The sequence below is a fragment of the Rana temporaria genome, chromosome 2 (genome assembly GCF_905171775.1).
Source record: "Rana temporaria chromosome 2, aRanTem1.1, whole genome shotgun sequence".
Taxonomy (NCBI): Eukaryota; Metazoa; Chordata; class Amphibia; order Anura; family Ranidae; genus Rana; species Rana temporaria.
This window is the reverse complement of record NC_053490.1, coordinates 183,901,927-183,923,190: the sequence shown is the minus strand read 5'-3', so window position 1 is coordinate 183,923,190 and position 21,264 is coordinate 183,901,927. Positions and strand designations below refer to the sequence as shown.

At 40.1% G+C, this 21,264-nt stretch overlaps 1 protein-coding gene and 1 non-coding gene across 2 annotated transcripts in view; one reads left to right on the top strand and one right to left on the bottom strand.

The window, feature by feature from the left end:
* HS6ST3 (heparan sulfate 6-O-sulfotransferase 3) overlaps positions 1-21,264 on the bottom strand; it is a 625,403-nt gene that overhangs the window by 86,641 nt on the left and 517,498 nt on the right. The window lies entirely within an intron of this gene.
* On the top strand, positions 16,817-16,975 carry LOC120929874. Its single transcript, XR_005747538.1, has one exon. It is a non-coding gene; the product is annotated as a U1 spliceosomal RNA (small nuclear RNA).

The following is a 21,264-nucleotide window of genomic DNA, read 5'->3' as shown; positions in this document are numbered from 1 at the left end:
TATGCAAGTCAGTTGACCTAATTTTTTCACTACCTTGGGCATACGAGTGCCAAATTTGTTAAATCATTTCAGAGAGGTTCACACATCAAAATAAAATCTGTTACATTTTATGGTCATTCAGGCAATTAAAAGTAGGGGAAAGTATATTTGTATAAGGGAAATCTATTAAATGATATTCAATCTTTATTTGGCATTTGTCTTTCGCTTCTAGGGTAATCCCCAGGGGCAGTTTTTTTTTAAAAAAGGTTGTCTATAGCCCCTTAAGGTTTGAAATCTGTTTATTGCCATGTTCATGCTTCAAGAAATGGCAAGAAATATCTCTAAATCTGAGACCTTTCCTGAGAGTTTAATGGATGTACAGTTTGGCAGTAACAATGTATAGATAATATGGTACTTGGTCTTTTTACTAATGCCTCAGACTACATCGGTTTTGGGGAATTTTGGAAGGATCTTGGTATGCTAAGCCAGGGAATGTTTCTTATTAAATCCTTATGGTTAAAAGGAACATGGATCTATTAGAATTATTTCCTGTTGTTGTCTCCTTGGTCATACGGGGTGAGTGTTTATGTAAAAAGTACATTCTCCTACATACCAATAATAAAGGGGTTCCTTTTTTTAAAGGTGTCTATTTTCATTATATTTTAGTATACAACAGGAAAATAACAACACATGACAGATTACCATTGCATGTATGTAAAGTGCACATGGGAGCACCATCCAGTTGGCATATAAATTATTATTATTATTATTATACAGGATTTATATAGCGCCAACAGTTTGCGCAGCGCTTTATTATTATTATTATTATTATTATACAGGATTTATATAGCGCCAACAGATAAATGGAACAATTGAGCATTCTACACAAAACCATAATCACCCCAAAAACAAACAAGACACTATTCACACACACACACACACACACATTAAAACTCACAGCACATACGACCCCGCATAAGCAGTACAATTCCAAGAACCCCAAAGGCAATCTCTAAACATTGATATTGACATTTACCAAGCAGTGTTAGTAAATTACATTAGCAGAAGACTCACCAGGAGAGCTGTGAAGAAAGGACATCCCCCCCAGAAATCCTCCGAAACATCTAGCCGTGGTTGCCATATTTTGGTGAACTTCTTGGGCCATGCCCTGCTCTTATATATCAGTTTGAATTTGAGGAGGATCCCATGTACAATGCGGAAGAAAGCATGGGCCGAAAGGGGGCCCACATCCTTCCAGTGTAGTAGGATGGTTTTACGTGCATAATTAAAGGTGTTAGTTAATCTATCAATTGTCTATCTTCAAAATCTGAGTTAGCAATGAAACCTCTAATTCCGCTTACACATGACCGTTTTTCATGATGAGAAAAATTACATTTTTTAAATTGGTCATTAAAAACGACAGTGTGTAGGCTCCAGATCATTTTTCTCATCATGAAAAATGGGCATTAAAAATTTAGAACATGCTCTAATTTTTCTCGTCGTTTTTCACGTCGTGAAAAGCAGTCGTGTGTAGGCTTTAACGACGGGAAAAAAACGTGCATGCTCAGAAGCAAGTTATGAGACAGGAGCACTCGTTCTGGTAAAACTAGCTTTTGTAATGGAGATAGCACATTCGTCACGCTGTAACAGACTGAAAAGCAGGAAGACTGAAAAGCGTGAATCGTCTCTCACCAAACTTTTGCTAACACAAAATCAGCAAAAGCAGCCCAAAGGGTGGCGCCATCCGAATGGAACTTCCTCTTTATAGTGCCGTTGTACGTGTTGCACGTCACCATGCTTTGCGCAAGCATTTTGTTTTCACGATCGGGTGTATGCAAGGCAGGCTTGACAAGAATCACATTGAGAAGAATGTCGTTTTTCCCATGACATGAAAAATGGTCGTGTGTACGCGGCTTTAGATATATTGTATTAACTTTAACTGTATTTTGTGTCACAGCTGCTATGCGACACCTCCTCCTCCAATGACACATTTGTAGCAACTGCAGCTAGGCCCAGCTTACCTTTGTAGCTGGTGAGTGGATGAAAATGATGAAACTTAACAGCCTGTTGCAGGTTAAGGAAGTATGGCAGATGAAACAAATTGTGAAATTGAATGGAAGCTTTAAGTGAATAGAATAACAATACAACTGCCTTCAATGTACTTAAAGTGGTTGTATAGTCAGTTTTTTTACTTTTACCTACAGGTAGGCCTATAATAAGGCTTACCTGTAGATAAAAAAAATCTCTTCAACCTGTATGGTTTAGGAGATATTTCCCTCGCAATGAGTCGCTGACCGCAGCGGTGAATGCGCACAGGGGATTCTCGGCTGAAAGCCCGACAGACGCCGGACCTAGCCAGAAAGAAGTCTCCTGCGCAACATGTCAGCTACCTCGGCGTGGACCAGGTGGAATACAGACGCCTCATTCTAAGGTAAGTATTTCATAATGAGCTAGTATGCGGTGCATACTAGCTCATTATGCCTTTTGCCTTACAGGGGTTAAAAAAAAATATTCCGAGGGTATACAAACACTTTAACTAGCAGAGTGTTGCAGGACATTCTTATACCTTGTAAACTCAGCATGACCATACTTACACACACTTCACAGGGTAGTGGGTGGAACATTAATTCGCAGTTTGCCACTTTACTGCAGCTATTTGGACATATTTTATAACTTGCCTAGATGAACCCCCCCCTAATAACTAGCTGATCAAAGACAGGGCCCAATGGCCTTCCAAAGAAAAGAAAAACTAAATTAATCCAACTGACCAATTATATTCTTCCTTCAGTCACAGTAAAAAATAATTACAAAATCTCCCATTGTACCAATATGGAATCAATCTGAAATGCACCAAAACCAATTTACATGGGCTTAGCAACAGTCTAAAAAAAATAAAATAAAAAAATAAAAACCGAACAACTTAACCAAAGAATTGCTCATATACTTCACCCTGCCATGTGTAGTAGATTAGTAAATGCCTTTAGGGATTACTCCAATCATTGTATGACCTTCAAAATGACTCTCCCACTCTGCAACCAACCTCCCTTGCTGTTGAGATCTTCCTACAGGTCTCTAATCTTCCTAAACTAACCTTAACACAACTTGAGGACCTCTCCCAACCATTCTACTCTGTTATTAAATCAATCCCATTTCATAATTTTCATAATTTTCCTGGAAAGGATAGCTTCTCTCATTTATAAACAATTCATGAATCTAGTGTCCCCCCGCTTTCTATCTTCAACCTGGCCGCATCCTCTGAATAATTCTCTAGGGAGATGTTGCGTGCTGTTCTTGTAACTATTTCTAAGCAGGATAAAGACCCCTCTTTCACAAGCAACTATAGGCCTTTATCTTTATTCAATACTGATGTTTAAATTTTTGCCAAAGCTCTAGAGCTGAGACTATTAACAATACTGCCACATCTTATGAAAGCTAATCAAGTGGAATTTATTTCTGACAGTTAAGCCCCAAATGCAACCAGGAGAGTGGTCACCCCTAATTAACACACAGAGCTCAAGAAAATGCCCTCTCTACTCCTATCCTTAGACACAGAGAAAATGTTTGATAGGGTCCATTAGGGCTTCCTGCAAGCTGTTTTGCAAAAAACGGTGTTCACTGGTTGGCTGCTTTCAGTGATTATGTCTCTATACCAAGTGCTTACCACAGGACTACTCTCCAACAATTTTAAATATCACTAATGGAACAAAGCAAGGTTGCCCCCTTTCCCGCAGTATATTTGTTTTAATTATGGAACCATTAGCTGAATGCATACGGAATAACCTGCACATCTTGGGCATAAAATGACACACTATTGAATAAGCCTATTTGTGGATGACGGGAATCCTTATGGTCTCCAACTCCATAGCTTTCTTATGAGAAATATATTGTACTCTCTTCCAATTCAGTGTTGCCTTCTATTATAAATTGAATGAAAACAAATCCTAAATACTGAGCCCTTTTGCCCTCTACACTCAGATTTCCATTCTGAATAAAATGTTTAGGCATATATATTTTAGCCTCCACTGTGCAATTATTTTAATTGAATTACAAACTATTTCTATCCTTACCTAATGCAAACAGCTCCACTCACAGGAATTTTCCATAGCTGTTAGGACAGTCTCCCTGAAAATGGTTGTAATCTCAAAGCTACTCTACCTATTTAGAACAATTGCCATCTCACTTTTATCCTACTATATCACATCGATACAATGTCTCTTTTAACGATACGCATGGGACAAAATTGCCTAGCATACTTTTATTGAATGAAATGCCTGACAATGCTTGTTACACTTAAAAATATTACAGTTTGTTTTTGCTATGTTTTAACCAGAAAAAGAAGGTAAATGTGCAAATAAGAATATCATAATTATCTGAATGACAAAATAATTGCTTTCACATTCTATTACGTTTTGGATATGTCTATGAAATACATCTTTTCACAAAATACCTTAGGTAAAACTTAAAAAAAAAAAAATCTGGTAACGCAATATATTTTTATGAATAAGTAGTTATTTACTTTGCAAGCTGCATATAGGCCCTTGGGAGCCAATTTTAATTTTTCTGTATTTCCCTACATTTCCCATTCTGTCTGACACCAATAGACATAAAATTCTACCTTCCTGTTCTGTCTACCAAATGGAGAAACATACAGCAATAACAAGTTGAAATGCATCATAATCCTCCCCCATGCTATATTAAACTAAATGACATGTTAAAACCATAGCTGGAGTTAGACCTAAACAGTAGTAGCCATGGCCAAATAAGAGAATCAGACAGAAACAAACAAACAGAAAAAGTGAAGACAGAAAAAGACAGAGTAGTCCATCGGACCTGCCCACAATTGTCACCAGAATTGCTTTTCCACATCTTGGAGTTCGGGAAGTGAAATTGCTTGAAATTTGTAAAGTGTCATTAAACAAATCAAATACTTCAAAGAACGTTTGTGTCACTATCTCTTTCCAAAAAAAAATATTTTCAGTCCAAACCACTAATTGTATAATGGATAATAATTTGATTTTGTTATGACCTACTGCAGTAGTAAAGAATATGTTTTTGATATTGTAAGAACAAGTTTGGTTAATTTTGAAAGGCCAGTGGAATGCTGAGTATAGTCAATGGGGTGGATTTACTTAAGGCCAATAGACTGTTCACTTTGCAGGGGAAATTGCACTTTGAAGAGAATCCCACCCCTGTCAATCAAAGTCAATGAGCCAATGAGGAGAGAGAGGGAGCAAGGCCGAGCTGTGGCTCCATGTCTGGATGGACACACAGAGCAGCAGGTCGGCTCGGGTACTCCCATAGCAAGCTGCTTGCTCTGAGTGGCACTCAGCAGGAGGGAGGGGCCAGGAACGCCGACAAAGGAACCCGAGAACAGGGGGATCTGGGCTGCTCTGTGCAAAACCACAGCACAGAGCAGGTAAGTATAACATATTTTTAAACAAATAAAACAAGACTTTAATATCACTTTAAAAACAGGATTTTTACTTGTGCATGAATAGATAGAATAATTGCACATTACACGGGACACTGAGAGACTCGACAGAAACATTTTATTGTATCCAGTTAGTGAACTGCTGCATGTCAAGGTACTTTTTTAGTGGCCTTAAAATATTTATCTAACAAAATCTGTGAAAATTAACTTCATTCCAATCAGGATATTACAACATATGCGTTGCCTCCTTTGCCTTGCTCATGTAGGATAAATATTGCAAACATTTGATATGAACATGATCTTTAGGCAAGACATGAGATTACTCAGACTAGATCAGATATTTTCTGATATGAGGGTACTCTGTGTGATAGCCACCAGCCGTTCATTTGCATTCTGCTACCTAAGGCACATTCTGCACTTTAAGTGGAGGCAGAAATAACATTGCATCAGTCCCCTTGAAGACTTCATGCAGAGTGTGCAAAATAAAAAAAGTATATTACTGTGCATAATGTTTCACTTTTCATATAGAGCAGTCAAAAGCATCCAATTTTCTTTTCTAGCGAGAATATTGCTGAAGGTGTAAAATGTCCAAATAAGGTCAACAAGCTGCTAAATAATAACATTTTCATTTTGTTCTGTAATTGAATATTTAAACCACAGTCTACCAAACATTTCTAATTACACTATGGGCTTACATGCAAGGCTTGCCGTTGTTAATGCAAAAGTAACTCAAAACAGCATGAAGCAGCTCAAAGCTACTTCAGAAACTAAAATTAAAGTAAAAGCAATTTAGAAGCACCCAAATAAGACTTTTTGAATTGCTTCTGCATCTCTGATCTCTGTGCATGTGATATCCAGTACATTTCAGTGTGTGCTCTGGGTAGTTCTGTGAAATTTACAGTATGCTTGATTTAAAGTGATTGTAAAGTCTTTTTTTTTTATATATATAAAAAACATGTTATGCTTACCTGCCCTGTATAATGGTTTTGAAAAGGGCATCCCAGATCCTCCTTTTCTTGGGTCCCTCTTTGGTGCTCCTGGCCCCTCCCTCCTGTTGAGTGCCCTCGTAAACAAGAAGATTGCTATAGGGCACCCGAGCCCAGCCCCAGCTTCCATGTGTCCATTCAGTACAACAAGTAAAAATGCTCAAAAAAACAGTGCAACAGGCATCAAGTCAGTATTAGGGTAGACTAAGTAAACATAATGGTATGTACAGTCAGAAAGCGATAAAAGTCCAAGCACTGACAGTGTAGCATGAAAGTCTTAAAGCCGGGAGGGGATGGTGTGGTAAATAATAATAAGGATTACACTCTCCGGGCTGCCGTCAGAGGGGAACAGAAACCATGTTCCAATTCTACAGAAAAAACACAAGGGAAGAGGCGCCTCTGGGTGTAATAGTTTAAAACAATTTAATTGTAAACACAGTAAACATGGCCACTCACATTTTAGTGGTTTAAATAGGCATGTCAATTTCCCAGTGGAAGAGAGAGGTCATCAGATTCGCCGATTGATTCCTGGTCCTTCAGAAGCGTTGTACAGCTGAAGTGTTGTCACACCGCTGATGGAAGTGAAGCCGGCTGAGGTGGAAGAAGGGACTTCAGAACGAGGCTAGGAACGTAGTTGGAGAGGCAGGCGAGGGATTATGACGTCACTGGACCAGTGACGTCATCATCCCTCGCCTGCCTCTCCAACTGCGCTCAGCCCCCTTTCTCTCCTCATTGACTGACTGACTGATTGACAGCAGTGGGAGCCAATTGCGCCGTGCTGCTGTCTCAGCCAATGAGGAGGGGAGTCTTCTTCGTTCTGTATGTAAAGCATAGGTTTAGTTTTCACTTAGTTAAAAAAAAAAACAGTCCTTGGCAGCATGGTTGTTAATGTTTTCTATTTGCTTACTTTATTTATTTATGATTTTCACTATTGGTTGGGTAAGATAGACTTTTTTCAAGCTGACTAAGTGAGTGAAGTGAGTGAAAAACGTATATAGCGCAGCACATGCGAACTAAATCGCCTCTGGGCGCTTGTTGTTCCTTTCTCCTTTGATATCAAAAGAGATGCGTTTTTGATCTTTCTTCTGAAGGCCTGGTGGTTCTCCTCTAACCGAATGCTGGTTGGTAAAGCATTCCATAGTCTGGGACCTTGGAGTGCAAATCTTCTTTCTCCTTTGGACTTGTATTTGGCTTTGGGTATCTGGAGCAGATTTTAGTTGGCGGATCGTAGAATGCGATTAGTGTTGTGAGGTTTTATTTTTTCGCATAGATATTGTGGGGCCTTCCCATGGATGCACTTATGCGTCAGACAGAGTGCTTTAAACGCAATTATGTATTTTACTGGCAACCAATGAAGGGATCTCAGCGAAGGTGAAATTGATTCCCATGGTTTTTTCCCAGTCACAAGTCTGGCGGCCGTATTTTGAACGACCTGCAGGCGAGTGATTTGGTACTTTGGGAGTCCAAGATAGAGGACGTTTGCGTAGTCAAGTCTGGAGTTCACAATTGTTCCCACCACGACTGCTATGTCTTCTTTGGGAATAAATGGAATAAGTCTGCGTAGTAGGCGCAGCAGATGATGGGATCCGCTGACTACTGACCCTATTTGTGCATCCATTGTCATGTAGGTGTCAAAGATGACCCAGAGACTTTTGACTTTGGTGCTAGGGGTGATGATTTGGCCCAGAATAGGCGGGGGGTGTCCAAGTTGTTGCCAGTTGATTCTTACGACTGGCGTGAAACAGGAGAAGTTCTGTTTTGGAGCTGTTGAGTTTAAGATAACTCTTTGTCATCCAGTTTTCTATTAAAGAGAGACATGTCTCTAGACCGAGATGATGATCCTTTTTGTTGCAGATGCGAAAATACAATTGTGTGTCATCTGCATAAGAGTGGTAAAGTAGTTTTTGGCTACTGATGATTTCAAAGAGAGGGCGAAGATAGATGTTGAAGAGCACCGGCGACAGAGGGGGTCCTTGAGGGACTCCGCATGACACTGTGCACTCCTCAGAAGTGAAAGGTCCTAATTTCACTATTTGTGATCGGTTTCCCAGGAAAGAGGAGAACCATGATAAGTCACCTTCTGCGACTCTGGCTACTACAGCTAGCTGAGTCAGTAGCAGTTTGTGATCTACCATGTCGAAAGCTGCGCTTAGGTCCAACAGTACTAGAAGAGAAGGTTCTCCTTCGTCTACGGCCTCGAGACTAACAATGCAATTATGAAACCATGCTGCTTTCAGCTATTGTTCAGCATATTATGTGCACCCACCCTATGTCTTCTTTGCTCAACTGCAATGTAGCAATGTTTGTTAAAAGGGAAGTATGGGTTCCAAAAATAAATGTATATTCACCTTGGTGGATGCAGCATCAATACAATGCTGCATCCCTCCCATGCTGCCCCTCCACTGAAAGCTGAGCAATCAAACACTGCTGATTGCTCAGTTCTCCCCTTCACTCTGAGCAGAGAGTGGTGCCAATCAGTCACTGGCTCTCTGCTCTGCCCCTCCAGCCCTCACTGGAGTGCTGGCTGTGAAAGGGATGGGAAATGCTGGCTCAGTCTCCCAGCAGCTCGCTCACTAGCTGAGCAAGCTGCCAATCCAGACATTGTCTGGATCCCGACTGTAAATTCAAGATTGATCCAGAGCCTTGACTGGCTTGGTGAAATCAGCAGACAGTGAACTTTAACCCGCTGATGGCTGAAAACGGGTCACAGGAGTGCAGAACAAACAGTATTTATGTTATGCATAGGAGAAGTACTGTAGGACCAAAAAAGTTTGGTAATTTTGCTCCTTTTCAGCTGAATGCGGTAGCGGGTCACTATAGTATGAATGAGATATCAATAAAACTGCACATCCAGCTGTGGGCTTGTCAAATGTTGCACTTCTTCACATACAAATAAGTGATTAAAAGCGGTAGTCAATGTGCATTTATTTTTGTATGTCAGTATTGACAGTATTTTTTATCGCATTGGCAAGGGAGACCATAAACTACAAATGAACTACCCAATTTTGTGTTTTTCAGTCCACGTAAACATATTGGTCTAAAGAAAACTGATTTATTGACAAGTACTTGTTTCAGGACATACATTCTAGCTCACATACATACACATATAATGACCCCTTCCCATCCCCCACACACACATACTGTATCAACATTCTCCATGCAAACTGATGATGTATTCATGCAAAATGCTGCAATTATTAAGAGGTTCTGCAATAAAGACATTCTGTGCTGATGATGCATTCATGAAAACTGCTGCAATTATCATTAAAATTTGCAAAAAAAAATAATGAAACTTTTAATACATACAAATCAGCTTTTGAAAAGAAATTACAAGAAAGGTCGGTTTTTAACAGAGCCTCCTATCTCCTACTCTTATAAATAACAGCATATCTCCTTATTCACTGTACCACCATTGTTGGTGGAGTAAAGATATTTTACCAAGAATCTCACAAACACAGAAAATTATGATTATCAACACACATCTTTATGCATTTCAGAAAAGCTCATTTGAAGGTTATTTGAAAAGTAAAGATAACACACACAGTGGGGAAGCAAATCTCATTATGGATAATCTCCTACCAAACTGCCTGTCATTCCTTACACATATTTATGGTTGGCTTAAAGTTTTTCTAATTGTTGTTTGCTTTGTAAATAACTAAACTCATTCAGCATGTAGTTTTTTTTTTTTTCAATTTTGCTGCTCCTACTGTCGCTCATTACATACTATCTTAACCATACCTAACTTGCTCCAAAAAGAAATACCGTACACAGATAAAGCTCTTTTCTTTGAAATAGGTTCACTTTAGAGAGCCTGTCACAAGCCTAATACAACAGATGTTACCTTCATAAGCACCCAGTGCCACCCTCATTCATTTTAAATGGGGACCTGTTATTAATACTAAATACCTGTCTGCTGGAAGCTGCTATTGTCTTATATACAGGGCCGCCATCAGGAATTATGGGGCCCCTTATACAGCTTCAGGCTGCGAATTGAGAAGCGGGGGGGGGGGGGGGGGCCTTTCCAAAAAAAAGTAGAAATAAAGAAAAATATATATAAAAAAGGGGGTAGCCATCTGGGGCCCTGGGGACCTCTTTTTAATAAAAAGAAAAAAAATATATAAACAAAAATAAACATTTATAAAAAAATTATATATATATATATATATATATATATATATATATATATATATATATATATATATATATATATATATATATATTAAAAATAAAAGAAATAAAAAATATATAATTTTATTTTTTTTATAAAAAAAGGGGGGTTGTCATCCGGGGCCCTGGGGATCTCCGGGCCCATGGGGACCTCTGGACCCCCCCAAAAAATGGCTCCTTTATAAAAAATAAATAAAAATATATAATTTTTTATTTTTTTATACAAAATAAATAAAAAAAGGGGGGTTGCCATCCGGGCCCCTGGGGACCTCCGGGCCCCTTACAGGTGTACTGCCTGTACCCCCTGATGGTGGCCCTGCTTATATACAAGCTGCATGCTAGTTTAAGGACAGTCACCTCATTCTTAGTCATAGTAAAATTAGGTGTCGCCGCCCTGAAATTAGCAAGCAGAATGTGGATTAGACATTGATTTAACTCAATTCACAAAAGCATTTTTGTGCTGGGAGAAACTATTTGCATGCACAGAAGTGATCCATAGTCATGTGTCTTCCTCTGCCAGTATTGTTTGTGGACTCAATTTTTCCCATGCATACTTGACTATGTGCAGAAAATTGTTCATTCTCGAATGACAGAAAGCACACAAGGGACAACAGTATTCTCAGAGAAAATTGCCAGGAGACATGGTAAGAAGGGGTATCCTATATTACTTAACAAATGGAGAATATAAAATAGAATAACAGTTTCAACACCAATGACTAAAAGACAAATTGTATGCCTCGTACACACGATCGTTTTTTCGTGACAGAAAAAGTGCGATGTGAGGTTTTTGTCAGGAAAACCGACCGTGTGTATGCTCCATCACACTTTTTCTGTCATTTTTCCTGCTAAGAAAAGATTGAGAGCAGAATCTCAATTTTCGTGACAGGAAAAAATCCTATCGCGTTCGTCTGTATCCAATTACGACGCGCAAAAGAAACGCGCATACTCAGAATCAAGCAGAAGAGCCGAACTGCCTTTTGAACTTCATTGATCTCGGCACCTCGTACGTGTTGTACGTCACCGCGTTCTTGACGGTCGAAATTTCAGCCAAGATTAGTTTGACCGTGTGTATGTAAGACAAATTTCAGCCGTTTTCCTGCTGAAAAAAAAACTTGGTTTTCTTGTCGGAAATCGCGATCGTGTGTACGAGGCATAAGAATCCACCTCTTTTTCAACTGCTGTTAACCACTTCAGCCCCGGACCATTTGGGTGGTCAAAGACCAGGCCACTTTTTGCGATTCGGCACTGCATCGCTTTAACTGAGAATTGCGCGGTCATGCAACGTGGTTCCCAAACAAAATCGACGTTCTTTTTTTCCTCACAAATATAGCTTTCTTTTGGTGGTATTTAATTACCACTGCGGTTTTTATTTTTTGCGCTATAAACAAAAATAGAGCGACAATTTTGAAAAAATTCAATATTTTTTTACTTTTTGCTATAATAAATATTCCCAAAAAATATATAAAAAAACATTATTTTTCCTCAGTTTAGGGCGATTTTTTTACCAAAAATATGTAGAAGAATACAAATTTTATGCCTCGTACACACGATCGGTTTTTCGTGACAGACCGTGTGTATGCTCCATCACTCTTTTTCTGTCAGTTTTCCTGCTAAGAAAAGATGGAGAGCAGGATCTCAATTTTCGTGACAGGAAAAAATCCGATCGCGTTCGTCTGTATCCAATTACGACACGCAAAAAAACTCACATTGCACGTTTTCTGTCACGAAAAACCGATCGTGTGTACGAGGCATAAAATTTGTATTCTTCTACATATTTTTGGTACAAAAATCGCAATAAGTGTTTATTGATTGGTTTGCGCAAAAGTTATATCGTTTACAAAATAGGGGATAGTTTTATGGCATTTTTATTATTATTTTTTTAGTAGTAATGGCGGCGATCAGCTAGTTTTTTTCGAGACTGCGACATTATGGCAGACACATCGGACACTTTTGACACATTTTTGGGACCATTGTCATTTTCACAGCGACCAGTGCTATAAAAATGCACTGGTTACTGTGAAAATGACACTGGCAGTGAAGGCGTTAACCACTAGGTGGCGCTGTAGGGGTTAAGTGCTCCCTGCATTGTATTTCTAACTGTAGGGGGGATGGGCTCTGCGTCACATGACACAGATCTCTGCTCCGAGTAGATCAGTGTCATTCTTACTAGGCAGAGCAAGGAGATGCTTGTTTACACCCGCATCTCCCCGCTCTATACAGTACCTCCGTGAGACGATCACAGTGATCCCCACAGAGATCGAGTCCACGGGACCCGTGGTCCGGCTCACTGGGAAGGCGGCAGACATTTAAAGGGCCATGTACAGGTATGTGATAATGCCTGTCCGTGCCATTTTTTCAACGTATATATATGGCTTGGGCGATCCTTAAGCCAAAAAAATAAATGATTTTAAAAGCTTCTTTATACTCACCTCGTTCCATGTCCTATCCTAGCTTATAGGAGTCAAGACTTGTGCTGCAGTAGACCGGTCACTCTCTCTGACATCATCAGATGTTGCAATTTTCTTGGAGCATTTTTTGGGAGCATTATAGTGGCCATTTCACTTTTTAGCAGCTAAATGTCACATGCTGTCAAAAGGGGAAACTGGTCTGTCTCAGTTTCATACTTTACCACTGGAAATCATAGATGGATCAGCTACAGAAGCACATGGTGAAATGTGTTAATTTACAAGCACACTGTTTTTCACATCATGTTGCAAAAACAAACTCATGATGTCATCAAAGTGGTAACATTTTAGTGAACTGTTGGTGTTTAAAGAGTTAGCTTGTGAAAACATGTGAAAACTAATATTATCCAATAATTAATTAGAAGAAATTCCCTTGTAATGAGAAAATTCTCTGGCTAAGGTTACAGACTATTTGCCTTTTGTAAGTCAGCCCTATAGGTACATAGTTGATAAGTCTCATAAAATACAGGTCCATCTGGTTCAGTAAATGTTTGTGTGAGTATAATGCCCTGTACACACGATCCAAATATCGTACGACAGTTCGTATGAATTTTTTCACGTAATAGTCGCAAGTAGAAATGAAATAAGTTATTAAAGTCACGAAAATTCTCGGAATTGATGTCTTGTGTTGTAATGTATTTGTATTGTATTTTCGGATGACAACTGTACTGACTAAATGAAAATCGTACGATCTGGTACCGTACGAGAAACATTTTGGTGCATGTCCGATAAAATAATATCAGATGAACTGTCATGATCAGCTCTTGAAACCTTTGTACTAACGATACGATTATTGTACGATTCTTCCTCGGATTACATTTTTTGTATGATATTCAGATCGTGTGTATGGGCGATAAGTCTCTAAGAATTCCCATAACTCATAAATATATATTTTTTAATTATTAGCACGCTAAAACAATACCACTTCGATGGAAGGAGATTCCATATTTTCACTGCTCTAAAAGTAAAGAACCTCTTTCACAGTTGTAGATTACAACTTTTATGATTCAGTCTCGAATTGTGGCTGCTTGTCTTGTTCGGGGACCTTAGAGTAAATCATTTATTATTGTTACTGGAGTCACATTGTACATTGTCATCATCATATCCCATTATAAGCACCTCCTCTTTAGAGTAAATAGGTGTAATCTTTGTAATTGTTATCCATAGCCGAGGTCCTCCAGCTGTATGTACAATATATACTAAAGAAAAAAAATGAATTTATTATATTTGCCTTCTCCCTGTCATTTGTGTCCCTAACAGACTGGGGTGCCTTTTTGTTAAATAGTTCAATATACAGTATAGCTATACAAAGTCCAGTACTCAGATGGGTGTATCACCAATGAGATGTCACCTGCAGTTGAACTATTCTGTTTGTATGCATACTGGTGGGGGGCTCCTTTAATGTTGTTGGTCTTCTTAATATATACAGTTGTGCTCATAAGTTTACATACCCTGACCGAATTTATGATTTCTTGGTAATTTTTCAGAGAATATGAATGATAACACAAAACATTTCTTACACTCATGGTGAGTGATTGGCTGGAGCCATTTATTATCAATCAACAGTGTTATTCCTTTTCAATTATAATGGTAACAGAAACTACCCAAATGACCCTGATCAAAAGTTTACATACCCTGGTGATTTTGGCCTGATAACATGCACACAAGTTGACACAAAGGGGTTTAAATGGCTATTAAAGGTAACCAACTTCACATGTGATCTGTTTGCTTGTATTTAGTGTATGTGTATAAAAGGTCAATGAGTTTCTGGACTCCTGACAGACTCATGCATCCTTCATCCAGTGCTGCACAGATGTTCCTGGATTCTGAGTCATGGGGAAAGCAAAATAAGTGTCAAAGGATCTGTGGAAAAAGGTTGTTGAACTGTATAAAACATATCCAAGAAATTGATAATGCCAATCAGCAGTGTTCAAACTCTAATCAAGAAGTGGAAAATTAGGGATTCTGTTGAAACCAAACTACGGCCAGATAGACCAACTAAAATTTCAGCCACAACTGCCAAGAACATTGTTTGGGATGCAAAGAAAAACACACAAATAACTTCCAATGAAATACAGGGCTCTCTGAAAACATGGGGTGTGGCTGTTTCAAGATGCACAATAAGGAGGCACTGGAAGAAAGATGAGCTGCATGGTCGAGTCACCAGAAGAAAGCCATTACTATGCAAATGCCACAAAGTATCCCTCTTACAATACATCAAACAGCACAGAGCCTTAAACCTTCTGCCACAAAGTCATTTGGAGTGATGAGACCAAAATTTTGATTTTTGGCCATAACCATAAATGCTACATTTGGAGAGGAATCAACAAGGCCTATGGTGAAAGGTACGGAGGTGGATCGCTGATGTTTTGGGGATGTGTAAGCTACAAAGGCACAGGAAATTTGGTCAAAATTGATGGCAAGATGAATGCAGTATGTTATCAAAAATACTGGAGGAACATTTGCATTCATCAGCCGGGAAGATGCACATGCGACGTACTTGGACATTCCAACATGACAATGATCCAAAACACAAGGCCAATCGACCTGTCATTGGCTACAGCAGAAAAAAGTGAAGATTCTGGAGTGGTCATCTCAGTTTCTTGACCTTAATATCATTGATCATTGGGGAGATCTCAAATGTGCAGTTCATGCAAAACAGCCAAGAATTTCCAGGAACTGGAGGCTTTTTTCCAAGAGGACAAGTGCAAATAACATCTGCTCTGAAATCTGCTTGGCCATTGATGGGGGTTGGGGGCAGTGACATGCGCCCTTAATGGAGGGGCCGACCCTGGTTGCACCAACAAAGCAATTCAATTAACCTCCCTGGCGGTATGATTCTTTCAGAAAAAACATGCTGAAAGCGGTACCATTATTTGCAAGGAAATTTGGCGTTTTATATTGTAGGTCTGTCATTTTTAGAAATAACTCACTTAAATCTGACCAAACAAGCTTCTAATAGGCATCCCGGGTATGACATTTTTTTAAAAACACAATTATAAATTATAATATAATACATAATTATAAATAATTATAACAAATAATAATATAATTATAATAAAAATTATTCAATAATGTAATCAAATCAAAATCACTGAAATTTGCTCAGTTGCAGAATTGTTGCTGTCATTATTTTTTTTTTTTTATGACGAATTTCCCCACAAATCGCTATCGTACAATTCTGCAAGTGATTATAATTTATTATCGCTGTTTTTTAGCTGATCTAAAACTATTTTTGACATAAAGGGACACTTTTGGTTGCTATGGATAATCTACAGTTTGCAGGGAGAAAGAAATGTTTTTATTATATAAAATGACATGCAGGGCACTGGACAGACCACTAGGGACAAGGGGTGTGTGTTTTTTTTACATACAGTACTGTAATCTATAAGATTACAGTATACTGTATGTATAGTGTTTGTTTACTTTTTTGAATTTGGCGCCGTTCTCCGTCCCCGTGCGTCGTAACGTCGCAGGGAATGGAGATCGGCGTCACACGGAGGCACTGTGTGAATCGAGCAAGGTCCTGCTCGCTCACACAGCGCGGTGGCATTGCTGGATCCAGGGACAAGGTAAGTAAAACTCCCTGTACATCCAGCGAGGCGAGCCCGAGTCTGACTCGGGGTTACCGATCCTTGCCCAAAAATCTCACCCCGAGTCAGACTCGGGAACACCGCCCAGGAGGTTAAAAGACAGGTCAAGCACTGTAATAGTTAACATTGGTTGGGACTGCTACCTTACATTTGAATTACGTAAGATGACTTATGATTCTGACATCAGTAGTCTATCTACTTACCTGGCAGGGGAGACACCATGATCATGAAGGTGGTTCTCCCAGGGCGAGGCACGGCTATTGCACACTCTAGGCCGTGCTGATCGTGGTTGTCTTCCCTGCCGCTTCTCGGCCTTTTGGCTGGGACTGGGTGTGGTATCTGTCCTTATCAGTTGTCAGCGGAGCGCTGAAGCACCTCCTACATGGGGAGGGTGGATGCAATCCAATGACGTCATTGCACCTGGAAGGATGGTTTCAGCAGGGACTACGCCGTGCTGCCCGACAGAATACTGGGGGCTGGCCCATGGTTGAGTCTGAGCCATCTGGAAGGGTGCTCCTGGTGAGGATGGGTGCTGTGCTTGGTCTTGGTCTTTTTGCCGAGTTCTAGTCTGGCCTTCTGGCTGGCTGGTGTAAGTGCTATCTCTGTCGGCGATCCGGTTGGAGGAGCTGGTAATGCCCTGTGGTAGGACAGGGCAGAGCCATGCAAATCCGCTGGGTTGACGGAGGGTCTGGAGGGGCTAGTATTGGTGGAGGCTGCTAACTGGAGCGGCAGTTCTCCCCAAGAAAACCTTGAAGGGCTCTCTAGCTGACGGGGGTGGAGGGCTGCACTGGCCAGTCGGGGGGTCGGATATGGAACGAAAAGCCTATGGTGCATGTGCCCCTGGAGTGGCAGTCCAGGGGTATCTGAAGATCACTGTGTGTGAGGGACACATTGATTAAAGGATACCACGGTCACTGCACCAGATACACGCTTTTTTTAGCACCTGCCTCCTGGGCCGGGCCTTTTGGCTAGGACCGGAGGAATTTTTTATTCCTGGCCGGAGGGCCTGGTCATTGTTTCACCACAATGGCCACTTCTTTCACTCTCCTCTCCACTATCCCTTCCCCCACTTTAATTTTATTTAAGCCTGTGTTTGTCACTTTTTTGTCTTTTTTTGTTGTGCACGTTTTGTCTCACTGTGTGATTAGTAGGGTGCGGGTCCTCGGGCCAGCCCTGAACGTCTTGGGAGTGGGTGGACATGGCCTTCTGGCTTAGTTCGCCTGCTCTCATGGGGTCTCCCTTCGGGGGAGCCCCACCTAGTACTGGGAGGGTTCTGTTTCGGCAGTCCCTCCGAGGAAGTTGGGTCCGTGTCGGCTTCGGTTGCTCGGACCACAGTACCTCAGTCCCCGTCTGGAGCCTAACGCCCCGGGGGATCAGGGTTATGGGTCCCTCTTCACAGGAGGACCACTTGACGTTGCACCCGTCTGCACGTTTTTGTGAACACTCTTTATGTGTGTGCACATTTTTTCTGCACCGGGTGGAGTTTTTTTGGGTGTGTTCACACGCCATAGGCTTTTCAAAAAAAAAAAAAAAAAAAAAAAAAAAAAAAAAATCAGTAGTCTATCTAAAGGCTGGTAAATTCCGCACTAACACCTATAGCTTCTGTCTGCAACAAAAATTCTAATCTATTCATAATGAAAACATGTTTAAACTCCAATGTATTCTTTTTTTGGTGCCAAAATGTGTCAACGTTAAATACAGGTTTTCAAACTAAAGAGGCCACATAAGTATGACAGCAGAGTGGTAAATATCACCAAGCAGTCAGCGAACCTTCTTAACTTAATTAGATTTTCTTCTATAATTGACATTTCAAGATATTTAAAAGACTGGAAGATTTCTATGTGAGATGACACATACACATTGAAAATTGAGAATTAAACCTACAAAATATGAGGTCTAATAGGAAAATGTATGCAGGTTATAAAAAAATTAGGGGCAAACTTATAAAACCTAGAACAAGAAAAGTGATGTAGTTGACACAAAAAAAAAAACAAGGGGAAAAAAAACTGGATCCCAAATAACTTGCCACAACCTAAACCTAACCTAAAAAGTTGGAATATTCAGCCATCATTTTATTTACTACTTCTTTTCTTTAGAATACATTTGATAATGTTTTGTTTTTACTTTAGATGTACAAAGAATTCATTTGTAAAGGGCATTTTCTACTTTTTTTTTTTAAGTATATGGGATCATTATTTGTTTGATGCATTAAGCCATAAAATATACAGCTTTAGAAGAGATTATAAGAAGTTTACGAAGCTACATATTTAAACAGTAATGTCTTTTAGTCTTTTTGCTTTCTTTCTTTATATTTTGTCCTAAAATGTGTACTTAAATATATATATATATATTATTATTTTGGAAAGGCAAATGTGGAATAGAAATTTCAGACTGGAGTAGTTTTTATCTGATAAAATCACTGCACATAACAAGTTTAACACACCCAATTTTATGGAAGGTGGTAGGCTTAGATTCTTCTTCATTGCTTATATGCCTCCCCTAGAAATATTTCCTCCCATTCAGTCCTAGTGACACACTGTTTTTCAGGTATTAGCAGAGTGTTATCGGGACATAAAATGACTGGGCTATCTAGACAAAGGGGACACATAAATTAAGTTTATGCACTAGCAAGTTTAGTGCAATTTCTAATTAAAGTACATAGGAATGCACTGTTAGATGATCTACAGGTATGCAAGGGTCACCACTTCAAAGTACCTCAAATAAAGAAACTCTTTATTCCTGCAATGCAGAAAGATGCCAGAGCCCAGGAGCTATAATTAAGCTGCAGAGTAGGTAAAACACATAAGGAGTGGGCCTCAGATGGAGGGGGGAGGGGTTTGTGTGCTGTATGCTCCATCTGCATGCTCATTAAAATTGACTAAAAATTCTTAGGGCTGCCTTGCTGATTTGCAGTGCTTAGACATGACAGCCAGGTATAGTAGTATTAGCTTGGGCACAGTGGTGCATGTTATCTTCCATTGTGGGTGTCGGTATGCCACTGGGATTCTGCAGGGAGAGCAGAGTTCTTGATGTGGGTTAGGTAATCTCCACAGTGGCATTGTAGCAGCAGGTGAGCAGCAGGTCTCCCCTGCCATCAGAATACACTAAACGCGGCAACCTGTTGGCTGCAAACACTGATCGAGTGAGAATTTATCAATGAGCCACTTTATGAGAAGCTAATTAATAACCGAATTCTCATGAACTGGAATGGCGAAACATTGTTTAAAATTTGCCTGTTATATACTGAACTGGCTGAATTTAGATTCATGTATGGCCTGCTTAACTTCAGGTTTAAAGACATATATCCAATAATTAACTGTCCATTTTTTAGTTATCCACCAGTAGCCAAGGCTTGCTAATATGCTTATGATTAAGGGACAGTTTCTTTATTGTTATAATGGGTTAGGCTCCCTCTAGTGCATGCTGCACTCAATGTGTGTTCTTTTCTCCTGTGTGAAGCATCATGGAACATGTAGTCCGGGATGAGGGAGTGACACTGTTAGCAGGATCAATCTGGACTACAAGTAACAGAATGCTGTGTGCACAGAACAGCCTTCTGGGAAAGGTAATAAAAAGGGTTGGTGCAGCCTGATTCACTCTCTCTGGACGCCATTCTGACCCTGCCAGCAGGTGGTCTGTGTGACAGGGAGTGCAGAGAGTCTGTGGCCTTCACAGCAGGGAGCCAGGTAGCCAGCCCCAGAGGGATCTCTGAGGACAGCATCGATATTCCAGTACAGTGGACCGACGTGTGTTCTGGACCATCCGGAGGTACCTGCAATCCAGTCTACAGGAAGCTGCAGCGTGGCACGGCGCTGCCATTTCTACAGGACAAAAATGCAGAGACAGGGAATTCTGTCCAGAACCCTCTTTTCATTGGATCCATTCATCTGACATTCGTAGTGGTGAGCGGGCATAGCCATTGTGATAGATAACAACAGTACTGCTGAGTAATACTTATACAGACTGGCTGGTGGTACTTGTAGTTCCACGGATGTGACTCTACTTCTACACAGGCCACACACAGCAGGTGCTTTGGGTCAATACGCCCATTGTGTTTTATAATCAGTATTGGGGACACCCCTTTGTTACAGTTAAAGGAGGAATATACACCATTTATAATTTCTTTGGATAAGGTACAGTTTAGTTCATTCTTATTGCCTTTTACATCTTGGATTACTCTTTACTGCACTACAAAGATCGCGGACTAGCTGAAGATATCTGGAACTAAAGGAACAATTATTTTTCCTCTCTTTTTGTGCAAAACTTCCTCTGCTTAGTTGCATATATTGCATTGAACTATTACAGGGAGCCACCCTATAGGATATTATTTGAGATTATACTGTTGTTGATATTTTACAGTTTTCTGGTCTGCGTGTTGAGGACACAGAGGGAAGAAATCCGACGTCAGATATAGGGGGTTATTTACTAAAGGAAAATCCACTTTGCACTACAAGTGCACTTTGAAGTGCAGTCGCTGTAGATCCGGGGGTGGACATGCAAGGAAAATAAAAAACAGTATTTTTGCTTGCACATGATTGGATGATAAAATCAGCAGAGCTTCCCCCATTTCAGATCTTCCCCTCAGATCTACAGCGACTGCACTTACAAATGCACTTGTAGTGCAAAGTGGATTTGCCTTTAGT